At 43.4% G+C, this 15,750-nt stretch overlaps 1 protein-coding gene across 1 annotated transcript in view; it reads left to right on the forward strand.

Moving 5' to 3' along the window:
• The window catches only part of LOC126555968 (matrix metalloproteinase-2), a 274,794-nt gene that overhangs the window by 179,931 nt on the left and 79,113 nt on the right, over positions 1–15,750 (forward strand). The gene's annotated exons all lie outside the window — the stretch shown is intronic.

Here is a 15,750-nt window from a genome sequence, read left to right on the forward strand (position 1 = left end):
CGAAACGACAACTAATGATAAGGTTATGAATTTATGCATGACCGCGAGCGAATGTGGTCTCTGTCCTTTTGGTGGTTGTTGTCCTTCCCGGTGATCCCGCTGAATGTCGGGTGATCTTCTTTTGGTTGATTTTATTTATGGTCAATCGGTGTCGTACAAGGCGACCGAGGACGCTATTTGGTAAGGTGTCGTTTCGAGAGACTCTTCTGACTTATCTTCTAGCTTCCCTTAAGAAATCTCGGCCCTGTCTAGCATGGGAAAGAAACTAGACTGGAGCAGTTGAGGCGTAACAGTAAAACCTCAAAGAAATGCTCATCATGAATATATCTATCGGGGATCCCCGGGCGGTGCTTTCTTTGAAGTCGTTACCACACCGGGAGTTGAAAACTCCAATTGACCTTCCGAGAAGTTGTTGCCGGCAAAGTGGATTACGGTCACTCAGCATATGTATGCGATCCAAGGGTGTCAGCGAGAAGAATGCGTTGCGTGAGAAAGAGCGAGCACGAGTGAAGCAAACGATCAAATAATATTCCTTTCCCCAGACATTCGTCTTCGGATAAAAGATATCCAATCGTAAAGGAGGGCAACTCGTACTGGGTGATGGGCGGGATTGCGGCTACGGACAGAGAAGTACTTGACCCGTTGTAATAATCCTTCGGTTTCTGATTGGAACTAAAGAATCGTTTTCGGTCACTTTCATACGATGCTATCCGTACGGTGCCGGGGTAAGCTCAACTTTCAAGTGCCACAAATGCTACTTGTGCTAATGAACGCAAACAGTGATCGTCTGTGAAAGGACACACTATTGATGGTGATGTTGTACCGCAATTGGTCTGGTCCGTACGATTGCAAGCGTCTTGTTTGTTGTGTGTGTGTGTGTGTGTGTGTGTGTGTGTGTGTGTGTGTGTGTGTGTGTCATTCTACTGCTACTATCAAAGTTTCTTTTGATGAGCTATCCGTTCGATGTCCAAGATATTGTGTACTTTGCATATGAGTTTCTTCCAATCCAATTAACTCCAGCATGATTACATTTGAACGGTCTGGTTATAGGAAATTATTCTTTATTGGAAAAGGTCTGCGTAATGCGCTACGTTGGTTTCGCTTAGATTGATGGATAATCTCCAGAGAGAGGAAACCTTCATCAGTATTTATTGACACCTGTCTAGTTAAGTTTTTTGTATGTTCTGAACTTTGCAGTTATGATTCCAGAAAATTGGGACAGAGCAAACAAGTATTTCTAAACCATACTGAAACTACTATAGGACCTATTCAGCAAGTACTCTTCTACTGCGTTCTGGTGATTGTGATTACAATTTATTTGACTGTAAGAGAAATGTTTTTTTTTTTTATGAAAGAATGCTTAAAGTTCGAACATTGAATAATCATGTGTTTTCCGTGCGACGGTTCCATGTTTCCCTTGAATCTTTCCTTGGGGGAAAAAATGGAAAATGATAAGTAGTTTCGACATCCACGTGTCGGCAAAGTGCCATTGACAGGTAGCAATAACATGAAACAAAAACTGAATACAACCTGCTAGTTTACCATGCTCCATGCTGCTTCAACTCAACATCCTCTTATTGCGCTCCGGTCGTTCGGAAGGCTTGTTCTGTTCATCCACATTTTTTGCACGACACTCAAACCTTCGTTTCATGATTGCTTTGCAAAAGCAAAACAAAACCAAATTCGGAAATGTCGAACGAGACAAATAAAATCCACAGACAAACGGTTTCCCCAATGGCTGTTTGTGGATGTGTTTTTTTTGTCTTCCCTTTTGTGTAGATGAGACACAAAACTAACCCAGGATGAGGATGAGGTCACGCAAAGGACCTATCCGGGAGCTGTAGCCGGCAAACATGGGTTCGCATTTTCACATGCCTAGATATTGCGTATGAAAATGTGTGTCTGTATATATGTGTGTGTATGTGTGTATGCTTTTTTCATCTCCAATTCGCAATTCTCCCGCTTAAGCTGGAGCTGTGGAGGACCACAAATTGATATTTAAATGAGGGAAAATTGATTTTCTTTGCCCTTCTGTCGCTTCTGTCGGAGCTTCAGGGAGTGGTCGTGGTGAAGCCATTTTGGCACACTCGAACTGAACCACTGAAACCTTTGCTTGGATTGACAGTTTCCCCGGGGTAGCCAGAAACCGTTGGGTAAGAGGTGACTCTCGTTCAATAAAACAAACACACGGAATAGTAAGCAAAAAGCATCGAAAACACACACACGATACACGTTCAGCTCGCAGGATCACCTCATAGACTTAAATGTGAACAATTTGTGTATAGTCTTCCATTTCGTGCACACACCCGCAACGCTACGCGCCACGACAACAATGTGGATGGTTCTTTTACCCGTTGCAAACGTCCGTCCGTAACAAGCGCAAGATGTTGCTGCCGTACAGTAGTCGAGCTACCAGAATGTGGTACCATGCCGCACCGCAAAAAAAAACGCCAGAAATGACTTCTTCCTTACTCTAAGTCGCATCCCAACATGAAACGCTCCGCTTAGTAAGCCTAACGCCCCCAAAAAACGAAACTACCTGCTCTGCCCACGAGTGCCCACTCGCTGCACAAGAACAGCCACTTCAATTAATTTGAGATTTAAAATTTATATTCATCTCTGACAGCCGTCGTTTGTCGTGCCAGTGACGGGGTGTGTGTGTGTGTTTGGGGAGTTTTAGAAGTGCAGTGGCATTAGCAAAAACCAGGCGCTGGTCCACACCAATGGACGGACAGGTGCTTTGTGCATTAAATGCGAAACGTGATTTTGATGAGCTTGCAGCGTCCCGAGTTTGACGGGTGCTTCAAACCATGGCGTGTGTATGTGTGTCTGTATTTAGTAGACACATTTTGGTACAAGATAGACGTAACTCCGCGAAGATAGAAGAGCCTTTAAATTGAAGCACTTGCTAGTGACATAACCACACTTTTACACACACCAGTTCCGATGCAATCGGCTTGGTGTGCTTTTTTCTATGCCGTGCTAATGTGGTACACAATTTATCCAAAACCCTTAGCGACGATCATTCACGGTCCACAGTAAAATGCTTTCCGGATATGGACATATGAACACGTGAACAATCAATTTCCCGTTAGCGTGTACATCACAACGTGTACATGGAACGATTTGCGGATGCACCTGTCTAGCGGATTTGACGAACGATCGAAATTTGAAATGTGTCAAAACGCAATTCGTTTCAGGTTATGTCCATCAATTATCAGGTTTTTGTGCCTCCTCTGCGTATCAATGTGCTAATGATTTATCTTTGTGCTTTTGTCTTTCTTTACAGGTAAGCTTCCTTTTCCAATTGGTTGTCCAATTTCGCAGTGAGTTTGGGTATGTTAACATGATGGAATAGTTCATTTTTAATAAAATATTATATCTTCATTCATTAAAGCCTCTTTTTCATGCTGCCGTCGATAGCATTGTTTGTTGAAAGAGAAGAAATTAGGGAAAATGTAAATTAATTCCCAGAATCTATCTAAAAACACGCATTCCTATCGCAGCACATTGAACGAAAGGCTTAAATAAAAGTCATGATTTATCGACGCAGCATAATATAGTGTAGCTTATGAGCGTATTCATCCATACCAAAGCAGCCCACAGCCATCGTTTGGGCTTAGCGAACCTACAGCCGTCCCATCGGCCAAGACAAATATCATCGTCTTATCGTTAATCAATTCCATCGGGATATGGGTGCTTAACGATATGGGATCATGGCTAGTTAGGTCCTTGAGAGCTTTTGAAACTCTTCATTCTCACCCCGGGTTTGGTTTGCGCCAAGCAGGCGTCTAGCTTCTCGTCATCCACCGACATTGATGATGACAAATCGGATTTTTGGACGGCCGTGTGCGTGGATAGTGTTCGGCCGAGGCGTATGCGTATGCAAACAAATGCGATACGTGGGAAAGCGATGATGAAGATGGATCATATAATTGATGTCTTACGGGGCCGGGCAAGGGTTAGCCGGCGAAACACACAAGTCACAAAACCACACCATTAAATGTGCTACTATCGTATCATTTTTCATACCCATCAAGACTCAAAGACTGTGTCCTACGGCATCAAAAGCAGGACACTGGTGGTACATTGTTCCACAAACAACAGACATGTCCTTATTCTTCTTTCATTGATCTTCAACGGTGAGCAATTACGTCTGATTGGACGGCAGTAATTGAATTCCCAATGTCGTCGCCTAATGAAGATCGGACGTACTTGAAATTATTTATAGCTCCAGGCAGCATCGTAAATTGATGCCAATTTGCTACGTAACCCAAGTTAATTGTGTAAAATAATGAATTCAATTGCACATGTGTGACATCTGGATGCCCACAATCCGCAAGAAAAGATCAAAAACTTTGTCCTTCTTGGAAACGGGTCTTAGTCCTTTTCTTAGTTGCGCTCAATCCGAGCGACAAAACCCAAGCAAGTAATGCCTACTTTCTTGAGTACTCCAGCAACCTCGATTATTGTGTTTCAAAGTACTGTATTGTAAGGAACCTTTCTTTGTATTGTGGTTTGAAGCTGAGGGCAAAGAAGGCTCCCGTGGTGAAAAACAGTTTTTGTTTTCCATGCCCCTCACTATCCAAGGACCTGTTCTGTTCCGTTTGACCACTTATGCTGATTTCCCACTGTGCCAGCATGGTGCGAGCTCAAGTTCCAAAACCCCTTTTTTCAACGATATTGATATCCCGCTGTGTAAATGGACGACGGAAAATACAGAAGCATATGAAAACGGAACGGAGCGAAGCATTGGAGCCCGGTCGTATATCCAATCCGGCCAGTGCCGCCCCTAATGATGATGGTTGTTATTGTTATTATAATTGTTAAAGGAGCAAAAGTGGTTCCTTATGGTTTTGTGGTGGCTTGGGATCCTTCAGATCTTCCCAATCTCGACCGGAGGTACGCTATCATATTCAAAACGCAAGCATACACTCATCGAAAAGCTATCGTTTACCAACGTACCACCCAATACTCCGGCCATCTATTGTATGGTGTCCTTAACATTTGCCTCCCTCCTAGCGGAATCCGATCACACATCTATGTTGTGTCCATGTTAATATTCAAACAGCATAGAAAATACATTTTCCTCCAATCTTGCACCATATTCGGATGCCGAAAATCGATTCCCCCATCACTTCCTGGTACATTCGAGCCAACCAGAAAAGGACATGCTGCTCGGCAGTTCGGCCGCAAACCGCCCAATCACTGTTACAAGCGAGGATACCAGGCGTACCATGTGTTCGAATTCTTTTTGTGTTGTCGCCCGCTCTAGCATCTGGAAAAGGCAAATGGAAAGTTAATAGAAAATTGTACACAAGCATAAGCATGCTCGGGACGCAAGGAATCTCACATTCGCCTATTGTTTTATTAATGGAAACTGCCATCATTGCCGGGTCTATTAATAATGTAACACACATTTGGTTTCTTGTCCGGGTGCAAGAAATTATTAAATCATCGTTTTCTAATGGAGGAAGAATGTTTCCCGGCGATTACGTCGAATCGTTGAATCGTTGGACCGCTGCTACGGTTTTCCTATGTTGTAGCTGTTTTGATATGGTGTTTTTGGTATACTTCTACCTTTAATAATTTCGTTTTATGGAGACTGTGTTCTGAAACTAATGCTCATAACAATACGTAAAACGAATTTCAGAAGATTAAGAAAGATTGAGGGGTTTGCTTAAAAATATGAGCTTTAACCTGTCTACTTTATCTTAAGCTATGCTGCTTTGGGGCCTTTTATCTCACTAGGCATACGAATAAACTTAAGCCATTAACATTACCATCATCACCATGATTAAGCCAAGAATAAGACATGTAAGTCAATATCTAGGGCGATACTTTCAGCCCAAACCCAAACATATTCGACCCAGCCTTCTCGAGATTATAGTTCCAAGAAAAAAGTAATAAAAAGGACTTTTAAAAATTATTGATTTTATTTAATCAAATGTTTATTTCAATTAAGATAAGACAAAACAGTATTGAAAACTAAAAATTATTGGTACAATCATTGAAACACAAATTATCTGCTCTTCAATTGACGATTCTTTGGTATTTGAATGATAAAATAAGCACTAAGGGCGACCTGGTGGTATAGACGACATCGAATCATATACACCCGACAATATTGCACCTGAAACAAACTTGTGTAGTGTAGTAAACTAATCATAACTGATACTTATCACTCAAATTTGGCTTCCCGATTGTAGTCCAATTAACGTACCGCCCCACACAGTGCTTGGTCTTCATCCCGCTAATACCAACCGAAACCAATTAGATATGCCAAATTAAATCGCACTGCCATCCAGTTTATGATTAATGCATCAATATTAAAAACGACTGCGGCTGTGCGCGCCTCGCTGCCCGTGTTCGATCTGCCCAAAACTGTCGTCCCGATTAACCCGGCTCCGCTGCCGCACAAAGTTTGTCTTTTCGGGCCATCACCTCAAACGCGTTTGCACAAAAGGCGAGAAAGAGGTCAATGCGGGTGGTGCAACCGAGTTGATTAACTATTTATCCACCATTTAAAACCTCACCCGTCCAGCTCGCTCTCACTGTCACTCCCGGGTGCCCAGTTTCCGTGTGCGCCTTTTCCTCCGGTTACCATCATCATGCTAATTGGCTGATTAAGTTGAAACGCATGTCCTATCCACCCGTCGACTTGTCAACCTTTTACGCGACCCGCGCTGGTGCGGGGATGGGATGGACAGGAGTTAGGTGGAAGATGGATTTTATGTACATACCTTGTCCAAACCGTCGGAACGACGCTGTTACCCGTCATCGTCATCATTGATGTCAAACTGGGCGAAGAGTCAAACCCGGGCATCCGTTCCCAAATCCTTTCCCCGCAGAAAGTCAACCGTAAATTCACCACCTACCAACGGAGCCTAAGCTTTAACGGGCGATATGGCGAGCTGTCATGTGTCAGTCGGATGTTTGTTTAACTGCCGCCATCGCGACCTTTCCGTCCGGTGTGGGAAAATGGAGACCGGTGGTTCGATTTGGACGAATGTCCCTGGTTTTCACAAGAAGTTCTCTTCCATCCATACTTTACACTCCCTTTTCACGACTTGCAGGACACGCACAGGGACCGGCATGTATGTCACCGTGGTATTAAGGTGGTGCTTCCGAAAAACCCGGAGTCTCAGCATTTGATACCGGGTCGTTTGTTAGTTGATTAATTTATCTACATGGAAATAGTGCGTAAGAATTTGGCATCACTTACCAACCGGCCAGCAAGTTTCAAAGCGAAAATGTACACCAGATGTTAATGGATATTCTGGCCTTTTTTTCTGCAGGTTCCAGCAAAAATTTAAAGCAACGCTTTATCATCATGTCACTTCAGAGCGTTCCTTCCTGGAAAAGAAAATCCCAAGACTTTCGGCAACCACCGCTCACCCACTCCTTTGCGCCGTTGTACTACCGAGTACAGCAGCAAAATTATGGTTTCCATTTCGTATATTAAATCCGCCTTTGATTGTCGTACTAATATCGCAGGCAAGCGACATTTGTCTGCCACAAAAAAGGGGATAAACCACACCCGGACACGGATCCAAAACTACGACATGGTGTGTATCCTTCGCTCCCTTCCTTTCATCGGTCCTCGCGTGTCTCCAGCATTAACCCTTACCGATGGATCGTTTTTCATACCCTGGAAAGGATCTCCGTCTTTAGTGCCGCTAGAAAACTTTATATGCCGCGCTTGTGTAAATGTGTGCGTGTGTATGTGTACCGCTAATGTAGTGTTTGTGTGTCCCGTACCCGAACCGGCACGAAAATGCTCCGGTAATAATATTTTGGAATTTTCAAATTAGTCATAAAAGTTGCTCCTTCAGCTGGAAGCATTTCGTTCGCTGCCTGCAGCAAAACGTCAAATGTGTGGAAGGATTAAGCACGAAGGAATGGGGGGGAGGGGAGAGGGCGAGAGTAGTTCGGGCTGTCGCAACCGAATCCAGCGAAGGTGACGATGACGATGGTAATGATGCTGCTAAGGAAGTACTTCCTTTACGGTTGCATTTTCCGAGTGCTCGACACTCGCTAGAGTGCAAAGCTCTACTGGAGATGACCAGCAGAGATCGTTACATCAGGACGGTACTATAACCACATCCACGAACAAGGTGACAAGCTTAAGAAGTATGGTTGAGTTGCTTTCCACCACTACCATCATCATCATCACCATATCCAAAAAAAAAAGCTCTCACTCTAGTCGCAATTTTGGCTAACGTCGGAGCAGCACGGAAGCTTCTTCACTAAGCACCAGGATAAGGAAAAGGACAATGTTGTCCCGGCGTAATCCTTTTAGGAAAATGAATGTGTGTCCCTTCCGTGTGTCCCTTTACATGTGCTCGAATGTATAAATTGTGCAAACGCTTCTGTGCGTGTGTGTGTGTGTGTGGGTTTGTGCATGGCAATCCTTCAGAAAGGGAAAGATATGCATGTCCTCCTTGACAGACACTTGCCTCCAAGAATGAAGAGCCCCGGTCCACGCCATTGCCACACCAAGAACGAAGCGCTACAGAAGGTAGGAATTTGTGTCCTGCTAAAGAGCCCATTTCCCTGTCCCGGCTCGAAAGCATGACTCGTAAATCCGGCCCAAGATGTGACCGATTGGATTGGATGATGCCATTCGATTTCTTGAGCAACCGTGGCCCGTGGATCGCTTCCCACGTACGACACGGACAGCATACATGGTACGTAATTTATGCTGATTTATATATAATTTAACCATTTTCTTGATTGCTTTAGACGCGCTGGGATTGAAGGTGATTTTCTCGGACATTGTCACCCACCGTGCTCCGGGGGTCGTTATTTAGATACATATAAGGATGTAAGGGTGTATAAAAGGATCGCAGCGAAGGAGAGCAAGAGTTCATTCCGTGCGGATGATCGTGCTTTACAATCTCATTACGGTGCATGTGCATCCACGGCGTACGAGTGTGAACCCCCAATGGAAAACGGCTGCTCTGGTTACTCTGGTCAACAAAGTTTCGTTCAATGCCGCTGCCTTCGTACAAACGTGCGATTGCTACAGACACTTTTCTGCTGGTGACCGAGCCAAGGTCAGACAAATTTTCTTGCCATTCTACTTGAAATTCTACGTTGTGTGGGAAGTACAGGAAACTGGAAACAAATGTCCGATACGTGACTGGGGTTCTTTTCTTTTCAGAGTCATGGTGCGATTTTTGCAAGTTACGTACAGTTCCTTTGTTCCTTGCTGGTTGAAACAATAGAGCGAGTAAATTTCCCTAAACTATTGCTCCTGATTGCTGGTAATGGATCCGTTGATTCCGGGGTCTGATCTTATATACCCATCCTAGAAAAGATCATCGTATTGTACCATACCCCTGGACGAACGAGTATGAGAAACGACAAAAATCCTGCTCAGAATATCCATTGCATGGATGAATGTTGAGGAAGAAATGTTCTTTTGCAGTGATCTTTCACGGGAAGCGGGAGGTTAAGGAATGTTCCCACTGTACCATTTATCTCAGCATCTATTTTCCCACGGTAAAATCCCTTCTCATGGCGTGTATTTTATTTCTCCGATTAACATCGATAATCTTGTGGTCACCAACTTTTCAAGAACACACTACCGTACACATACCAATCCATGCATAATGTTCCTCTTTTAAAAGTAGGAGAAAGACAAAAATGGCTACGCAATGTATGTACATGCACCTCATTGTTCGGTTCAAAGGTGCATGATGAGGGTAGTATTCATCAACAATTGCTAACTCAAGTGCATCTAATCTTAATTTCATTCCAAGGAATTTAACTAATTTTAATCTTACTAAGCGAGGAGTTGTAAAATGTCTATCAGATTAGATCTATCAGCTCATAAATCTAATCTTGTTTATTACGCTGCTATTACACATAGTTGAATAAATCATGTTTTTAAACTTCTGCGATCTATTGTTGCTCCAAGGACCCAAGGAGGTTATTTCTAGATAAGCACAATTCAAAAACAATTTAAGATTGCGCAAATATTTTCTATTAAAAATAAGTATTGCCTACCTCTAGGCGCAATCTAATCGAAACTATCCTACTGGACTATCCTACTTTAAAGAAAATATTTATTCTAATTACTGCGTTTTCCTTCAACTTTAACCTGGCCTCTCTTCCTCTCCGAATAACCGAATTTAATAACCCACAATTCCGTGTTCCTTTGCCACTACAGCCGTCACTGACGCCGGGTTTAATCCTCCGATTAAATGGCCTCGTAATTATTCGACCCTTCTCTCTTTCCCTCTATTCCTGTTTCGCTCTCTTCCTTCTCTCTACCACTACACTGTACCTCACACTTCCGCTAATCCGTTGGCATAATGATACAACACGAAAATCCGCTGCCAGAAATTCATCTTCCGCCCATCACCATGTCCACTGAAACCCACTTTATTCATTTTCCACTAGCAGGCATCTGCATTCAATGGCGTTAGGAAGGTCGTTTGGTGTTTTCTTCTTTAACGGGGAACTTTGTTTGTTTGCATTTGTATGGCGGTGGTAATTATTAATCACCAGAGTGAACGAATGTCATCATCGCACGAGAAGGAAATTATGACATTCTTCCCTTCGTCTCAATTTATGAACTCGTCATTTCGTTGTACATGGGATAATAACAATAGCCATGGGAGGAATGGGATACGCTTATCTGTTTACCCCTGGCCTGGAGACGTTTAATCGGTTGATTCAAAAATGGAAGCCAAGCAATTGGGTTATGCAGTGAAATAATAATTCAACAACAGACCTATTCGCGTAATATTATGGGAAAGGTTTAATAACCAGAGCTACGTACCGATTTTTTAACCGACTTGTAATACAAATGCTAAATCTAATGCTAGTGTGGATCACTAAAAAAGGTCAAGCATATTCAATCAAATTTCATACCGTTTTTAAACAAACTTTAAAATACCTATTTGAGTTGACAATTATCACACCAAAAAAGCTTAAAACGAGCTTAAAAGTCTACTTTCTTTGACATTTTTGAGTGGCCTGTACAACCCACTCAACGGAAACAAAAGTGATCATGTGCGTAACGATCGATCAACAGTAAAATAAACTCACAGGAAATTATCTCCACGTGGAAGAGCGATGCAAAATTAAACATTGAACAGACAAAAAGCAAAAAGCTATCAAATTGAATTGCGAAAGTCAGCGCTTCACTATTTTTCCTTTTATTTTTTGAGTTTGATGTGTTTGTGTGTGTGTGCTACACAAAAGCCCATAACCATTTAGCGGGAGATTGCAACCAACTGTGCCATCCGATTGCGATTATTCAGTTAGCCGAGAATAGATTAAATTGAAATTTCCTACCGTTCCACGGAAGGATAATTGCAGTAACACGAAAAGTGCATTTGCTGCAATATTGCGAATCAAGCAGCCGCGAGCCCGAGATTTTATATGAGTAAACAAACAATACACTACCCCGGCAATACGTGGGTGCAATAAGGGCGTGAAAAATACTCGGCATTCCGGCACCCTATCGCGTGCATGATGCAGATGAGGTGGATGAAAAATGTTAAGATAATCGTATCGCTGCCGCCACTGTTCCGGCTGCTACTACCGCCACAGCTACTGCAGATGCTGCTGTCGTGATGTGCTGTGCTGTCGAAATGTCGATACGGTACAGAACCGGTCGGAAAATGCCAGGTAATGGACGATAATTATATTTTGATTGAATGCACAAACGCATTAATCACGAGCAACTGGTTCACGGTACGGTGCAGCGTTGGCGTTCGGTACGGCGTGTTTGGGTACTTTGGTTTGATGTGATTTATGTCAAGCAATTTGGTGGAATCCGTTTCGATGGACAAATGCATTATTGGTTTCGCTTTGCTAAAGCTGAAGAATTGTCAATTCGTCAGATTTGCTGAATTTTGACACATCATTCAAACACTTTGAGAAGTCTTGTTAATGTAAGCCTACAAAAAAGAAGTTCAATAATAGGCAAAGACGAATTCTAATTAGAGCAAAATTCCGAATAATAAGAAAGAACGTGAAGAATTCTTCCATATGTCTAATCAAGCTTACCATTTCCTTTAACCAGTGAACGGCGCGCTTGAACCCAGCTGAACACGAGTCCTAACACGCAACACTCTGGCGCACTTTAACGAGAGCAAATGCTTCTTCTCGGTATTCAGCTAACAAGCAAATCCCGCCACTAAGTTCTTTTTGCAACTGCTCACCTTTAGCGTATAAAATCCTGAATCCCGTCGATGACGTAAGGGAGCTCTGTACCACGGCAAATGGCGACAGATTCGCTAACATCGTGTAATGGTACACATCAAGACATGACCCTTTTTTAAAACTTCCCATCCACAGCACGGGAGGCAAAAGCTCAACATTGTACAAACTGGACGGATTTCTGCGTTCGCATCCCAGTATTTGCCCCCTCGTTTGATCCACGAGACAATCCCATTTGCCCAAGGTATGGTGAATCCCTCTTTCGTTCGGTGAAGAGATCGGGTCACGGTTTTGCAACGAGGAAGAAGCTAGGTTGGCATTATTGGTAGAACCGTAACGCACACGCTTACTCCCGGACGTGCCCGTCAGTGCTGGGAGCTGTCCCGTTTAATCACTCACCACGGTGAGCACCAGTGTGGTGTGCGGTACACAAAATAAACAACCCAACCATGAACTATTGAAATGTGAAACCATACAGACACACGTGCGTGATGAGCCACGTACCCTTTTTCACTGGAATCTGCCCCTGGAGTCGCGACCCCTCTCGCATTTCGACCCCGGTTTTCCACCATTTGTTTGCCGTTTTTCGTGAGACGATTACCGCGATTGTGGTTCGTGAGTGTGCATTTAACCGGAACGCCGTCACAGTTTTCGGTTACGGTGCTGCAAAGGAAGCACCACACTGCACAAATGCGTGCATTTGTATGTATGTGTGCATGTGTTTCTGTATGCTGATTGTTACCACCATCTGTGTACGTGTGCTCTTTTTGCCTCATTTCCCCAGCACTCCGTCCCCCTGCCGCTTGCAATCAAAACCATCCTTGGGAACGTCGGTGAAATGAACGGACCGGTCGAATTAGCTGCATAATGGAAATATTTTATATTCCATCAATTTCTATTTATTATTCAAGCGACGGTTGGAACGAACGGATCAAACTAGTGGGACACCACAGCAACCATGACGTACGTGAATATGCTTGCACAGTAACTGCACAAGCGAAAAATATGGTAAATGCACACACACACACATCCTGCAAACTCATTCCCCGCCAGCTACCCCGGAGGGACAGTAGGTGCGCGAGTGTTGGCTTTACTAAAACATCGACCACACACCTCTGACCAAGGGTTTTGAATCGAACGGTAACATTCAACCGTTTCACCACGGCCACCGGTCTCGTGTTGCATCGCGCGTGGTGAATCGATTTATTATCTCTAACCCATGTACACCCGACCCTGGTTCTGGAATACTCCGATCCACACACATAGCTACACGCGCACGCCTCATGAATGTCGTGGGCGATTCATGTGCGAATCCGGTACCTTACAACTACTCACCATGAGGTCAGCCATGGTCAGGAGGTTGCTCAGGAAGCCAGCATCGCGTCAGTTACGCCAAATCCCTAATATTTCCCGCGAATCAAACCCAAATGGATTTCGAATCCCACACGGGGGCAGATTTTCCCAAGAATACGTGATTACCGGAGCAGCCTCCGTTTACGGAAGGATGTTAGACCATGCCGCATGTAAAGCTGCTTCGGGATGATGTTGATGCAATATGATGCTCTCCTACACCGTAGCGGATTTCCTAATGCTGCGGATAGAACGTAACCGAAATAGAGGCACATTATTGTTGACGGCTGCGGATAATACAATCTAAAACGAACATGTTATTCATTCTCGTATCAGGTGCGGAACTAACCACTGAGCATAGTTCCTTTTTTTACGCGAGTCTTATTTAATGTTTCAGAAACCAACTATTCAGTTTTTCTAAATGATACTGTTCAAGTTAATGCCATTTTTGTATTAAGGCCAAGATGACATATTTCTCTTTTTTCGTTCGTTTTTGTTATGAAAAATGAATATCAGACAAGTGTCGGGCACTGCTCCACCAATCGTAACTTATGCTCCCGAAAATGCATCATCACTTGGCAATATAAATGGTGCCTGTCACTCTCAACCAAATCTCGAATTGCACTTGAAACTTTTCCATCCGTCCATGCCAGCAACGGAACGTGTTAAATGCTTGGTAAACTCAAACTCCGTGACACTTTGCCCCGGTGTGTATGGGTGTTTGTTTGTTTTTTTATGCTTCTGAATTATTGCTTCTTAAACTCGCTCAAAAGATTTTACTTTCCGTTCTAAATCGAGCTCGAGCTCAAACTACAATTGCACCATCCGGCTGCCATACCTCATGCAGGATCCCGGATTTGTGTCTGGCCCATTCATCGTCCATTTATTATTTCTGGCGGAAAAGTTCCCGTTTTTGTCCATCAGCCTGGCTCACTCACTCACTGTGGCGAATCCGTTTGTTTCCTGCAGATTGTCGTAATCTTTTCAATATTTAAATTACCCTCCGTTTGCCGAATCGCTCTTACCCGGAAGCTTCGGTAGAAAATATATCCACTCGTTGAAATTCGCTCCGTCACATTGTTCCTCGACGTACAGCCCGTTTTGCCGGTCCCGGTTCGTGTGGAAGGTTCGGAGAATTTCCACTGTTTGTTATCTACGATTTTAATTAAAATCCTTTTGGGAACGCTTTTTGGTTCTTATGGCCGTGCACTATAACTGGCACCATCGCCGCACACAGTAGGCACCAGCCGGGCGGGCGATGGATGCTTTCATCATTACGACGTGAAAGAATGCAAATATGCCAAGATCACTTTGCACGGTAACTTTTCATTCGGTTTACAATTGCAAGATCAGGACGGGGAACGCAAAACAAGCACAAGGGTGCTTTCGCAGACACATCTGAGGGTGGGAAAACATACAAATACAATAATGTCGTCCCCCTAATATCCAGGTAATGCATTATGTGCAGAAATGCATCCGGTGGAAATTATTTCAATTATATTGTCTTATCTTTGTAAAGTCGGTATATATTGTTTTATGTTTTGATTTACAGAAAATGGGGCGTTTTTGCTGTTGACTTGTAAAATGCCCCAAAAAACTACTGTTTAGCTTGCATTGTGTTGCCAGAAAAATGGACGGTGTAAGGGACGAGAATTTAGTGTTGTTCCACATTAAAGTCCTTTCCTGTCCAACATGCATTTTTAAAAAGAATTCCCAATTTTAACACCCCATTCGGGTGCGTATGCTAAATGGCGCTGGTTCCTTCTTTTCTTCCCGTGGAACACCAGGCGTCTCCATTGCCGCGATCGTTGGCACGGGTGGATATTTCAAAGTCAAATAAGATTGCATGGAAATGTAAACTACCGTAACAACCTGCAAACATTCGTTCGAACACAGATGCGTAGCATGTCCAAAATTGGCCGTAGTGTTGTGCATTGGAATTTAAAATGTTCTCTGTACTTTGATTGCTTTCGTAAGTAAGTGCTTTCGTATGTCTCTCTGATGACTAAAGCTGGATTTTTGCAAGTTTTGGGAATTTTGGGATAACCTTCTTCATCTGACATATTTTTCTTTTTCTAACGGAAATTGTAACCCCGGATTGGCTTCTCATCTAGAGCCAAGTGAAGCTTTTCGACCAGATTGTAACAGGCCTTAAATTTTCATAACCCTGCACCGCACTGTTTGATATTTTAGTTCAGCGATTTTTATTTTGAAAGGCTC

The sequence above is a fragment of the Anopheles maculipalpis genome, chromosome 2RL, assembly GCF_943734695.1.
Source record: "Anopheles maculipalpis chromosome 2RL, idAnoMacuDA_375_x, whole genome shotgun sequence".
Classification (NCBI taxonomy): Eukaryota; Metazoa; Arthropoda; class Insecta; order Diptera; family Culicidae; genus Anopheles; species Anopheles maculipalpis.